Below are 13,790 nucleotides of genomic sequence, written 5' to 3'. Positions count from 1 at the left end.
AATTTCCAACCCGCCCGAGAATAGAACCCAGGTTCACTGGACAATGAGAAGCGCTGACCACTCATCTACAGGGATATAATGGACTAAGGGAAAACTGGAGAAGAGGAGGTCTGGAGTATTTGAAATGTGATATTGTAGAAGGATACTGACAATTAGATGGACTGATAACGTAAGTAATGAGGAGACTCTCCATAGAATGGGCAGAGAAAAGAACATACGTAAAACACTGATAAGAAATAGAGGTAGGACAGTATTAAGTGTGTTAAGACATCAGGGAATGACTTCCATAGTACTAGACGGAGGTAACGAGAGTAAAAACTGTAAGTAGAGACGAGAGATGGATACTAGAATGCAACCAACAAATAATTGAAGAAGTACCGGTAGGCTGCAAGTGCTACTCTCAAATGAAGAGATTGGCACAAGAGAGAAATTAAAGTTAAAATCGTCGGGGTTTTTAGGCTGCGTCATAGTTCCTTCTAAAATAATCAACGTTTCGACACCTCTTCTGGGAGTTTCTGAAGAGGATCCCAGCAGAGGGACCGAAACGTCGATTATTTTAGAACGAAATACACTATGTGATGAAAAGTATCTGGACACCCCAAAAACATACGTTATTAAATCAGGCGCATTGTTCTGCCACCTGCTGCCAAGTACTCCATATCAGGGACCTCAGTAGTCATCAGACATCGTGAGAGCAGAATGGGTTGCTCCGCGTAACTCACGGACTTCGAACGTGGTCAGGTGACCGGGTGTCATTTGTGTCACACGTCTGTACGCGAGATTTCCACACTCCTAAACATCCCTACGTCCACTGTTTCCGATGTGACAGTCAAGTTGAAACGTGAAGGGGCAAAAGCACAAAAGCGTACAGGCCGACATAGTCTGTTGACTGACAGATGCCGCCGATTATGAAGAGAGCCGTAATTTGTAATAGGCAGACATCTATCCGGACCATCACACAGGAATTCCAAACGGCATCAGGATCCACTGCAAGTACTATGAGAGTTCGGATAGAGGTGAGAAAACTTGTATTTCATAGTCGAGCAGCTGCTCATAAGCCACACATCACGCCGGTAAAGGCCAAACGACGCCTCGCTTGTTGTAATAAAGAGCTTAAACAATGCACGATTGAGCAGTGGAAAAGCGTTGTGTGGAGCGAAGAATTACGGTACACAAGGCGGCGATCCGATGGCAGGGTGTGCGTAAGGCGAATGCCCGGTGAACGTCATCTGACAGCGTGTGTACTGTCAACAGTAAAATTCGGAGGCTGTGGTGTTATGGTGTGGTTGTGTTTTGCATGGAGGGTGCTTGCACCCCTTGTTTTGTGTGGCGCTATCACAGCACAGGCCTACATTGATGTTTTAAGCACTTTCTTGCTTCCCACTGTTGAAGAGCGATTCAGGGATGGCGATTGCATCTTTCGACACGATCGAGCACCGGTTCATAATGCACGGCCTGTGGCGGAGTGGTTACACGACAATAACATCCCTGTACCGGACTGACCTGCATAGAGTCCTGACCTGAATCCTATACAACACATCTGGGATGTTTTGGATCGCTGACTTCGTGCCAGGCCTCACCGACGGACATCGACACCTCTCCTCTGTGCCGCACTCCATTCCCCCAAGAAACCTTCCAGTACCTGATTGAACGTATAGCTGCGGGATTGGAAGCTATCATTATGGCTGAGGGTAGGCCAACACCATATTAAATTCCAGTATTACCGGTGGAGAGCGCCATGAACTTGTAAGTCATTTTCAGGCAGGTTTCCGTATACTTTTGATCACATAGTGTATGTCGCGGCCTGAAAAATCCAGAAGTTTTAACTTTAGTGATAACGGCCACGAAAGGCTGCAGAATTACATAAGAGAGGAGTTCATGGCCAGACAGATCAAATCAGTCAGAATATTTATGACGGAAAAATGTTTTCCTGGCGTGAGTCGTTGAGGATGTACCGGGTGATCAAAAAGTCAGCATAAATTTGAAAACTGAATAAACCACGAAATAATGTAGAGGTAAAAATTGACACACATGCTTGGAATGACGTGGGGTTTTATTAGAACAAAAAAAAGACAAAGTTCACAAAATGTCCGACAGATGGCACTGGACAGCAGAACGTCAGTGACTGCGCATCGAACGGGTAAAGGTCCGTTGACAAATGCAGCTGTGGCGAGAATGATTTGGAAGTTCGAAGCCACGGGTTGTTTAGACGATAGACCCCGTAGTGGCCGACCGAGCACAAGGCGTAATGCTGTTGAGACAGTTCAGGAAGAAATGGAGACTGTAGCGTGTTCGTCTGTGCACGGGGAAGTCAGCGCTCGTGCAGTCGCGCGTCACACCGGCATTCCATACAGTATTGTTTGTTTGGAACTTAGGCGTACCCTCCGATGCTATCCGTAAGAAATCCATCGGCATCATGAACCTGGCGATTTAGTGAAGCGGAGGGCGTTTGCGGTGTGGGCGTTTCAAAAGATGGCAGAAGATGACGTTGGTTTAGTAACGTGTTGTGGACCGACGAAGCTCATCTCACCCTGCGAGGGTCTGTCAACGCCCACAACTGCAGAATTTGGGCTACCGAAAATCCTAGAACTGTCGTGGAAACCCCACTGCACGACGAGAAAGTCACGGTATGGGTTGGATTTACCACATCTACCGTTATCGAGCCTTTTTTCTACGAGGAAATGCATGATTATGGTTCTGTAACTGCTACCGTGACGGGTGAGAAGTACGCCGATATGTTACAGAATCGCATCATCCCCAGCCTGTCTGATAAACACCTGCTGGAACGTACGGTGTTTATGCAGGATGGCGCTGCATGCCATAATCCTAGACGCGTGAAAGATCTCTTGCGCGCGTCGTTTGGTGATGATCGTGTGCTCAGCCGCCACTTTCGTCATGCTTGGCCTCCCAGGTCCCCAGACCTCAGTCCATGCGATTATTGGCTTTGGGGTTACCTGAAGTCACAAGCGTATCATGATCGACCAACATTTCTAGGGATGCGGAAAGACAACATCCGACTCCAATGCCTCACCATAACTCCGGGCATGCTTTACAGTGCTGTTCGCAACATTATTCCTCGACTACAGCTATTGTTGATGAATGATGGTGGACATATTGAGCATTTCCTGTAAAGAACCTCATCTTTGCTTTGTCTTCTTTGTTATGCTAATTATTGCTATTCTGATCAGATGAAGCGCCATCTTTCGGTCATTTTCTGAACTTATGTATTTTTTTGATTCTAATAAAACCCCATGTCATTTCAAGCATGGGTGTCAATTTGTACCTCTCTATCTACATTACTCCGCGATTTATTCAGTTTTCAATTTTATACTGACTTTTTGATCACGCGGTACTTGGATCTCTTCTACCATCGCGTGAGCGACGTGGTCGATCGCTTCGTGCATCGCCTGGTAAGTTAGTTGTCATCTTTGTGTAATTTCAGTGTGATTAGTATCAGCTAGATGCTCCATCAGGGCGATATTGTCACATAATATACCCACCTTTGCGTCTGCCTCGCGGATGACGGTGGCCTGCAGCACAAGAATACGGAGTCTCAAGGTCGAAGCGCCATGTCTCCTTCCATACTCTAGTAACAATAAGCGTAGCTAAAAGCGATGCTACAGTGTAAAATCTATTTGGGAAATGTTGTTAATATTTTTCGCAGTTGCGCTACTGTCATCACTAGTGTCTATCACAGCCCCAAGGTAAGAGTCCAGTGCAGATCAGGCTGTTCACCTGCGTCTCCCCTCCCCCTTCCACAGGCGGCTGCGTAACGCCGCCCCACCACTCTCCGATAGCGGCAAAGCGAGCTTTGTACTACGAAAGACATTCGAGCGGCAGAACTGCAGGCAAGCAGAAGACACAGGAGCACAGAAGGAAGCCACCCGACACAAGCAAGTTAGTGCTTAACTACACTTTCCTGTAACTTTAATCATGATAACGGATTTTAAAAGTTTCCATTTGTGTTAACCCCGTACACGTGCCAGAGCGTTTCAATGCACAGTTTGTGCACTTCACTCACTCATTTAGTAAGCGTCTTTATCCCACAGTGCTCACAGGACATAAAAAGTTACAGTCACTGACGTCCAATCAGGATCAATGTTTTGCTTGTTGTGCCTCCACCTAACATATTCAAAAAATGCTCAGGAGCACCAGGCGGAAACATATCTGTTGCCCTAGGAAACGTATTGTGAGCGTATTGACCGGTCGAAGACTGTTAGCTGAAATGAAGTCTGCGTAGTTTTGTTTCGGACTGGTTGGTGCCATCCACGTTTACGTAGTTTTCGTTTCGACATACCCTCTGATATTAATCACATGTACTGCGCTCGTATATGAAATTACATGCCGAAGGTGGGAACAATTGTCAAGGATCATTATGCAAATACAAACCTCTGACTTACAAAATAGACGACATATAAAAGTTTGATACCACAATATGCTGAAGAACTTGTTACTTTTGTGTAAACAACATGTGAAGGCTGTACAACGTTATTGCTTGGCTTCGAATTGCCATACAGGAGCAAACAGTGCAACATTTAAAATGAGCCTGTTGAGCACTAACTTAACTGTAGTGGAAGAAGAGTAAATACCAAAATACAGAATTATCCGAATACTTCCTACACTTAATGTATAAAATTACGTTCCTAGTTGCAGCTTTAGTGATACAAGTACCACGTATGAACGTGCTACAAAGACTCTAGATCAAATGCTACATTATGAGGTGCATTCAAGTTCTAAGGCCTCCGATTTTTTTTCTAATTAACTACTCACCCGAAATCGATGAAACTGGCGTTACTTCTCGACGTAATCGCCCTGCAGATGTACATATTTTTCACAACGCTGACGCCATGATTCCATGGCAGCGGCGAAGGCTTCTTTAGGAGTCTGTTTTGACCACTGGAAAATCGTTGAGGCAATAGCAGCACGGCTGGTGAATGTGCGGCCACGAAGAGTGTCTTTCATTGTTGGAAAAAGCCAAAAGTCACTAGGAGCCAGGTCAGGTGAGTAGGGAGCATGAGGAATCGCTTCAAAGTTGTTATCACGAAGAAACTGTTGCGTACCGTTAGCTCGATGTACGGGTGCGTTGTCTTAGCGAAACAGCACACGGGCAGCCCTTCCCGGACGTTTTTGTTGCAATGCAAGAAGGAATTTGTTCTTAAAAACATTTTCGTACGATGCACCTGTTACCGTAGTGCCCTTTGGAACGCAATGGGTAAGCATTACGCCCTCGCTGTCCCAGAACATGGACACCATTTTTTTAGCATTGGCGGTTACCCGAAATTTTTTTGGTGGCGGTGAATCTGTGTGCTTCCATTGAGCGGACTGGCGCTTTGTTTCTGGATTGAAAAATGGCATCCACGTCTCATCCATTGTCACAACCGACGAAAAGAAAGTCCCATTCATGCTGTCATTGCGCGTCAACATTGCTTGGCAACATGCCACACAGGCAGCCGTGTGGTCGTCCGTCAGCATTCGTGGCACCCACCTGGATGACACTTTTCGCATTTTCAGGTCGTCATGCAGGATTGTGTGCACAGAACCCAGAGAAATGCCAACTCTGGAGGCAATCTGTTCAACAGTCATTCGGCGATCCCCCAAAACAATTATCTCCAAATTCTCGATCATGTCGTCAGACCGGCTTGTGTGAGCCCGAGGTTGTTTCAGTTTGTTGTCACACGATGTTCTGCCTTCATTAAACTGTCGCACCCACGAACGCACTTTCGACACATCCATAACTCCATCACCACATGTCTCCTTCAACTGTCGATAAATTTCAATTGGTATCAACCACGCAAATTCAGAAAACGAATGATTGCACGCTGTTCAAGTAAGATAAACGTCGCCATTTTAAGTATTTAAAACAGTTCTCATTCTCGCCGCTGGCGGTAAAATTCCATCTGCCGTACGGTGCTGCAATCTCTGGGACGTATTGACAATGAACGCAGCCTCATTTCAAAACAATGCGCATGTTTCTATCTCTTTCCAGGCCGGAGAAAAAAAAAATCGGAGGCCATAGAACTTGAATGCACCTCGTGTGACTTCTTATTCCTCCTAAAACGTTTCTCCTTATGCAGGTCGTTCAGCGTGCTATATGTAACTAAGGAAATATTCGTACTCTTTGTATACTGAAAAGCAAAAGGATCGCACTGGATACACTTTTTTCGCTCCATATTAAAACTTTGCTCTAAAGTATTATAAAAATGTTACAGCTTTCTTTACTTGTATAAAGTTTCAAACTCTTGCGATAGCGACGGACAGCTGTTGGCTGTCTCATACAAACTTCTTGTCCCTACACAAGAATGGTTTGATTTCATGTGTGTGAAGCGTACTGAGTTCATCTGGGAAGTTACGTAAAGCTATTGAGTAAATGTAAGGAAGATTTAAGATCCCGTAGACGATATCAGAGATGGAACACAAACTCAGACTAGACGAGAATGGAGCAGGAAACGGCCTTTCACCGTAACTATTGCTGGAGGTAGTGTATTCTCTGTGGAGGTACTCGAGGACGACAAGTAATATACCAATACGATCATTATTAACGTTCATTTTATTACATTTTCGTCTGTTAGTCATACTGAAGCTCTCGTTTCCGTTGCTGTCATTACCTCGTCTCTCATGCTATGCGTCATCTCGAAGCACAGTGTGATTATAGCTCTGACGTATTCTACAACTGAGAAAAAGCTGTTTCCTGTTACGATCCCCTTGTGACTTCCACTGCATAAGTGATATTACGACAGTTTGCTTGTTTGTGCACGGAAACGGATTGTGCTTGACTAACCGTTAGATATAACCTGTAACTAAGCTGCTATGCCAGTGTGTATTTTAATACCGAGATCATTATGATCCATGTTTACAGATAATTGCTAACAATTACAGGAAAGTGCGACATTGTCTGGAACAGTCAGCAACAAAGATAGTGTAATTAGGAATTCGTACCTCCAGAGCCAACACGTGAAAATGTTTGATAATGTGTCCTACACCCTGTCCCATAGTCGAAGTAGCTGAGCATGCCTGTGCGGAGGTAAGCCAGTTTGAATCCCCGTCGTGACCGAGCGAGATGGCGCAGTGGTTAGCACACTGGACTTGGATTCGGGAGGACGATGGTTCAATCCTGCGTCCGGCCGTCCTGTTTCAGGTTTTCCCTGAATCGCTAGAGGCAAATTCTGGCATGGTTCCTTTGAAAGGGAACGGCCGACTTCTTTCCCCAACCTTCCCTAATCCGATGAGACCGATGACCTCGCTGTCTGGTCTCCTCCCCCAAACAACCCCAACCTCCCCGTGGTAGATGAAATTTTCACTGTCAGAATCTGGCGGGCAAGAGGAGGGGAGGTGGCGGCGTAAAGTTCCTGATAACTGGTCTTGGCTCCAATCTTCTGGTTTAAATACCAAACCTCTCCACAGTGTCTCATTAAGTGAGGGTTTGTGACGCTGCTGGTGATACGTCAGTCGGGTGGGAAAGTTAACCACAGATACCTCCCTTGGTTCTATTCTGGAGGAGTATGCTATGTGCTGGCACCGTCTTTCACCTTCACCCTTCTCTCGTCGTCATCATAATCATCATCATCATCATCGTCATCATCATACAGCACAAACAGGACACTATACTATCACGCGTCTGTTCTACTGACCTACGCTGTACAATCACACATAAGATAAACTCTCAAATAACCGCAAGCAAAGGGACCAGTTGGTGTGCACGGAGGAAGAACATCCTTACCGACAGGCATCTGTACCCAACCTGAGGGATATCCCATCCAACAATACCATACAACCTGCACCATATGACTGCACGACATATGTGGTGTGTGCATTACCAAGAACGCCTTCAGTCAGAGCCATTCGTTTTTTTGTATTAAATGCCTTTAGCTCCATGTGGCTCTATTATCAGTTGCATAACCTCTGATCGAAAAGTTTCCATTTGACGGCGTCGCAGCAGCGTAAATGCAATATAAAGCGACTCATGCGAGTATATAAGTACCTATGCTTTAATATATCATTATTAGTTAGTTAATTAATAATATTCTGTATTTATTTATTATTATAAATAAATATTATTTTTTTGGGCTCTTTTTTTAATTATTGGTTTTTTTATTGGTCTTAGCTGGTTTAGCTTAGGCCCTTATATCATTTTATCTTTATTCTCCTGAAAACATGGAAAATATAAATAATTCGTTTTAAATACCACAGTAGAGCAAAAGGTGTATTCTGTAGCGGAGTTTTCGCTAATACTTCTCGTCGTTATCTGCTCCAAATGGTTCAAATGACTCTGAGCACTATGGGACTTAATATCTGAGGTCATCAGTCCCCTAAAACGTAGAACTAGTTAAACCTAACTAACCTAAGGACATCACACACATCCATGCCGAGGCAGGATTTGAACCTGCGACCGTAGCAGTCGCGCGGTTCCGGACTGTAGCGCCTAGAAGTGCTCGCCCAACTCGGCCGGGCGGCGTCAGGGGTAACCGCAGCCACGGTCTCCGAGCTGATAGTCCATGCTGCTGCAAACGTCGTCGAATTGTTCGTTCTGATGGTTGTTGTCTTGCAACCGTTCCCATCTGTTAACTCAGGGACCGAGACGTGGCTATACGATCCGTAACAACCATGCGGATAAGATGCCTATCATCTCGACTGCTAGTGATACGAGGCCGTTGGGATCCATCACGGCGTTCCGTATTACCCTCCTGAACCCACCGATTCCATATTCTGCTAACAGTCATTGGATCTCGACCAACGCGAGCAGCAATGTGCCGATACGATAAACCGCAATCGCGATAGGCTATAATCCGACCTTTATCAAAGTAGGATACAATTCGCATTTCTCCTCCTTACACGGGGCATCACAACAACGTCTCATCAGGCAACGCCGGTCGACTGCTGTTTGTGTATGAGAAATCGGTTGGAAACTTTCCTCACGTCAGCACGTTGTAGGTGTCGCCACCGGCGCCAACCTTGTGTGAATGCTCTGAAAAGCTAATCATTTGCATATCACAGCATCGTCTTCCTGTCGGTTAAATTTCGTTTCTGTAGCACGTCATCTTCGTGGTGTAGCAATTTTAGTGGCCAGTAGTGTATAACAACGGGACTGGACATTCGTTGTTGTTGTTGTGGTCTTCAGTCCTGAGACTGGTTTGATGCAGCTCTCCATGCTACTCTATCCTGTGCAAGCTTCTTCATCTCCCAGTACCTACTGCAATCTACATCCTTCTGAATCTGCTTAGCGTATTCGCCTCTTGGTCTTCCCCTACGATTTTTACCCTCCACGCTGCCCTCTAATACTAAATTGGTGATCCCTTGATGCCTCAGAACATGTCCTACCAACCGCTCCCTTCTTCTGGTCAAGTTGTGCCACAAACTTCTCTTCTCCCCAATCCTCTTCAGTACCTCCTCATTAGTTATGTGATCTACCCATCTAATCTTCAGCATTCTTCTGTAGCACCACATTTCGAAAGCTTCTATTCTCTTCTTGTCCAAACTATTTATCGTCCACGTTTCACTTCCATACATGGCTACACTCCATACAAATACTTTCAGAAATGACTTCCTGACACTTAAATCTATGCTCGATGTTAACAAATTTATCTTCTTCAGAAACGCTTTCCTTGCCATTGCCAGTCTGCATTTTATATCCTCTCTACTTCGACCATCATCGGTTATTTTGCTCCCCAGATAGCAAAACTCCTTTACTACTTTAAGTGTCTCATTTCCTAATCTAATACCCTCAACATCAATCCGACTTAATTCGACTACATTTCATTATCCTCGTTTTGCTTTTGTTGATGTTCATCTTATATCCTCCCTTCAAGACACCATCCATTCCGTTCAACTGCTCTTCCAAGTCCTTTGCTGTCTCTGACAGAATTACAATGTCATCGGCGAACCTCAAAGTTTTTATTTCTTCTCCATGGATTTTAATACCTACTCCGAATTTTTCTTTTGTTTCCTTTACTGCTTGCTCAATATACAGATTGAATAACATCGGGGAGAGGCTACAACCCTGTCTTACTCCCTTCCCAACCACTGCTTCCCTCTCATGTCCCTCGTCTCTTATAACTGCCATCTGGTTTCTGTACAAATTGTAAAGAGCCTTTCGCTCCCTGTATTTTACCCCTGCCACCTTTAGAATTTGAAAGAGAGTATTCCAGTCAACATTGTCAAAAGCTTTCTCTAAGTCTACAAGTGCTAAAAACGTAGGTTTGCCTTTCCTTAATCTTTCTTCTAAGATAAGTCGTAAGGTCAGTATTGCCTCACGTGTTCCAGTATTTCTACGGAACTGATCTTCCCCGAGGTCGGCTTCTACTAGTTTTTCCATTCATCTGTAAAGAATTCGTGTTAGTATTTTGCAGCTGTGGTTTATTAAACTGATTGTTCGGTAATTTTCACATCTGTCAACACCTGCTTTCTTTGGGATTGGAATTATTATATTCTTCTTGAAGTCTGAGGGTATTTCGCCTGTTTCATACATCTTGCTCATCAGATGGTAGAGTTTTGTGTGGACTGGCTCTCCCAAGGCCGTCAGTAGTTCCAATTGAATGTTGTCTACTCCGGGGGCCTTGTTTCGACTCAGGTCTTTCAGTGCTCTGTCAAACTCTTCACGCAGTATCGTATCTCCTATTTCATCTTCATTTACATCCTCTTCCATTTCCATAATATTGTCCTCAAGTACATCGCCCTTGTATAGGCCCTCTATATACGCCTTCCACCTTTCTGCTTTCCCTTCTTTGCTTAGAACTGGGTTTCCATCTGAGCTCTTGATGTTCATACATTGGTTCTCTTATCTCCAAAGGTCTCTTTAATTTTCCTGTAGGCAGTATCTATCTTACCTCTAATGAGATAAGCCTCTACATCCTTACATTTGTCCTCTAGCCATCCCTGCTTAGCCATTTTGCACTTCCTGTCGATCTCATTTTTGAGACGTTTGTATTCCTTTTTGCCTGCTTCACTTACTGCATTTTTATATTTTCTCCTTTCATCAATTAAATCCAATATTTCTTCTGTTACCCAAGGATTTCTACTAGCCCTCGTCTTTTTACCTACTTGATCCTCTGCTGCCTTCTCTACTTCATCCCTCAAAGCTACCCATTCTTCTTCTACTGTATTTCTTTCCCCCATTCCTGTAAATTGTTCCCTTATGCTCTCCCTGAAACTCTGTACAACCTCTGGTTCTTTCAGTTTATCCAGGTCCCATCTCCTTAAATTCCCACCTTTTTGCAGTTTCTTCAGTTTTAATCTACAGGTCATAACCAATAGATTGTGGTCAGAGTCCACATCTGCCCCTGGAAATGTCTTACAATTTAAAACCTGGTTCCTAAATCTCTGTCTTACCATTATATAATCTATCTGATACCTTTTAGTATCTCCAGGGTTCTTCCATGTATACAACCTTCTATCATGCTTCTTAAACCAAGTGTTAGCTATGATTAAGTTGTGCTCTGTGCAAAATTCTACCAGGCGGCTTCCTCTTTCATTTCTTAGCCCCAATCCATATTCACCAACTACGTTTCCTTCTCTCCCTTTTCCTACACTCGAATTCCAGTCACCCATGACTATTAAATTTTCGTCTCCCTTCACTATCTGAATAATTTCTTTTATTTCATCATACATTTCTTCTACTTCTTCGTCATCTGCAGAGCTAGTTGGCATATAAACTTGTACTACTGTAGTAGGTGTGGGCTTCGTATCTATCTTGGCCACAATAATGCGTTCACTATGCTGTTTGTAGTAGCTTACCCGCATTCCTATTTTCCTATTCATTATTAAACCTACTCCTACATTACCCCTATTTGACTGTGTTTATAATCCTGTAGTCACCTGACCAGAAGTCTTGTTCCTCCTGCCACCGAACTTCACTAATTCCCTCTATATCTAACTTTAACCTATCAGTTTCCCTTTTTAAATTTTCTAACCTACCTGCCCGATTAATGGATCTGACATTCCACGCTCCGATCCGTAGAACGCCAGTTTTCTTTCTCCTGATAACGACATCCTCTTGAGTAGTCCCCGCCCGGAGATCCGAATGGGGGGCTATTTTACCTCCGGAATATTTTACCCAAGACGACGCCATCATCATTTAATCATACAGTAAAGCTGCATGCCCTCGGGAAAAATTACGGCCGTAGTTTCCCCTTGCTTTCAGCCGTTCGCAGTACCAGCACACCAAGGCCGTTTTGGTTATTGTTACAAGGCCAGATCAGTCAATCATCCAGACTGCTGCCCTTGCAACTACTGAAAAGGCTGCTGCCCCTCTTCGGGAACCACACGCTTGTCTGGCCTCTCGACAGATACCCCTCCGTTGTGGTTGTACCTACGGTACGGCTATCTGTATCGCTGAGGCACGCAAGCCTCCCCACCAGCAGCAAGGTCCATGGTTCATGGGGAGGGAGGGGGGAAAGGGGGGGACTGGACATTTAGCTTGTGAAAATAAAAGTGTGCGAAGTTTGAACGATTTTATCGAAGTATAGTAATGGACATAGTCTTTGTTGTAATATCTTTGAGTGACGAACTACAAAAATCACTGTCATGTTAGTTGCCGTAATTGCTGAGAGTAATTGTAGGATCAACCCTCCTTTTCCCTCTATACAAGACGCAATCATTCATGATCATTTAATTATTCTTGAACGTTATTAATAAAAAAGCAAAAGTGATTTCTATAATTACTTGTTATTAGTAACTAATAAATAACACCCAAAGACGTTATTAACTATCGTGTCTTCGGTAACGCAGCAACAAATGAAGGGTGATCGACTGAGCAAAAAATTATCATTAATTATTAAGAAAATCCGAGATTTAGCCACCGTTACAGTAAAGATGTTTGTGGCTGCTACATCTGAGGTACGGATATAACGAACAGTAAGGTATATACAGTGGATAACAACATAAACATCGTACGTCAGAGAAGTCGAGGACGGAGGGCGGCTACAAGTACCTAAGCAAATGCGCTTGAGATTTTTCCTGTACACAAATCGCTGCCTCACGAAACTAAATCATAATTTAAAATCTCACAGTTGGTCAGTTGATCTGTTTAGATCCGAATGATAGGTTTAAACGCTGTTCTGATCACATCAGGAATTACTTAATAAATCAGTCTCTACCGGAAAACCGTCAACGATAGGCTCTCTTAAGCTCTGAGGCTTTTGCGTTTTATATAATGAAGGAAATAACTTTCTCAGAGACGATGAAGTGTTCTAATTACAAAGATGCGTCTTCATAGAAATTTTCTGCAGTTTTGTTTAGTATCTGAAAACATCCTTCATTTTGATATGCAGAGTGCTCTCTGAAAAGATTTCTATAAAATGCGTCTTGGTAGTCACTGCCGCTTTTGACCAGATGCAAATCATTCGAGCATAGGTCTCAAACTCTGAAGGAATAAGATTAGATCATATCTTGTACACTCCTGGAAATGGAAAAAAGAACACATTGACACCGGTGTGTCAGCCCCACCATACTTGCTCCGGACACTGCGAGAGGACTGTACAAGCAATGATCACACGCACGGCACAGCGGACACACCAGGAACCGCGGTGTTGGCCGTCGAATGGCGCTAGCTGCGCAGCATTTGTGCACCGCCGCCGTCAGTGTCAGCCAGTTTGCCGTGGCATACGGAGCTCCATCGCAGTCTTTAACACTGGTAGCATGCCGCGACAGCGTGGACGTGAACCGTATGTGCAGTTGACGGACTTTGAGCGAGGGCGTATAGTGGGCATGCGGGAGGCCGGGTGGACGTACCGCCGAATTGCTCAACACGTAGGGCGTGAGGTCTCCACAGTACATCGATGTTGTCGCCAGTGGTCGGC

General features: G+C 44.4%; 1 protein-coding gene across 3 annotated transcripts in view; it reads left to right on the top strand.

Annotated features, from left to right (window-relative positions):
* The window catches only part of LOC126161567 (glutathione S-transferase-like), a 125,867-nt gene that overhangs the window by 100,355 nt on the left and 11,722 nt on the right, over positions 1–13,790 (top strand). The window contains exon 1 of one of the 3 annotated variants that reach the window (XM_049917509.1): positions 3,804–3,893. The exons of 1 other annotated variant lie outside the window; for it this stretch is intronic. The gene's annotated coding sequence lies outside the window, so the exon portion shown is untranslated. Of the gene's footprint in view, positions 1–3,803; positions 3,898–13,790 lie in introns of those variants that run through there. One more of the 3 variants, XM_049917508.1, reaches the window with a different exon arrangement.

The sequence above is a fragment of the Schistocerca cancellata genome, chromosome 2, assembly GCF_023864275.1.
Source record: "Schistocerca cancellata isolate TAMUIC-IGC-003103 chromosome 2, iqSchCanc2.1, whole genome shotgun sequence".
Classification (NCBI taxonomy): Eukaryota; Metazoa; Arthropoda; class Insecta; order Orthoptera; family Acrididae; genus Schistocerca; species Schistocerca cancellata.
Note: the sequence above shows the minus strand (reverse complement) of the source record. Positions and strands in the feature narration are given on the sequence as shown.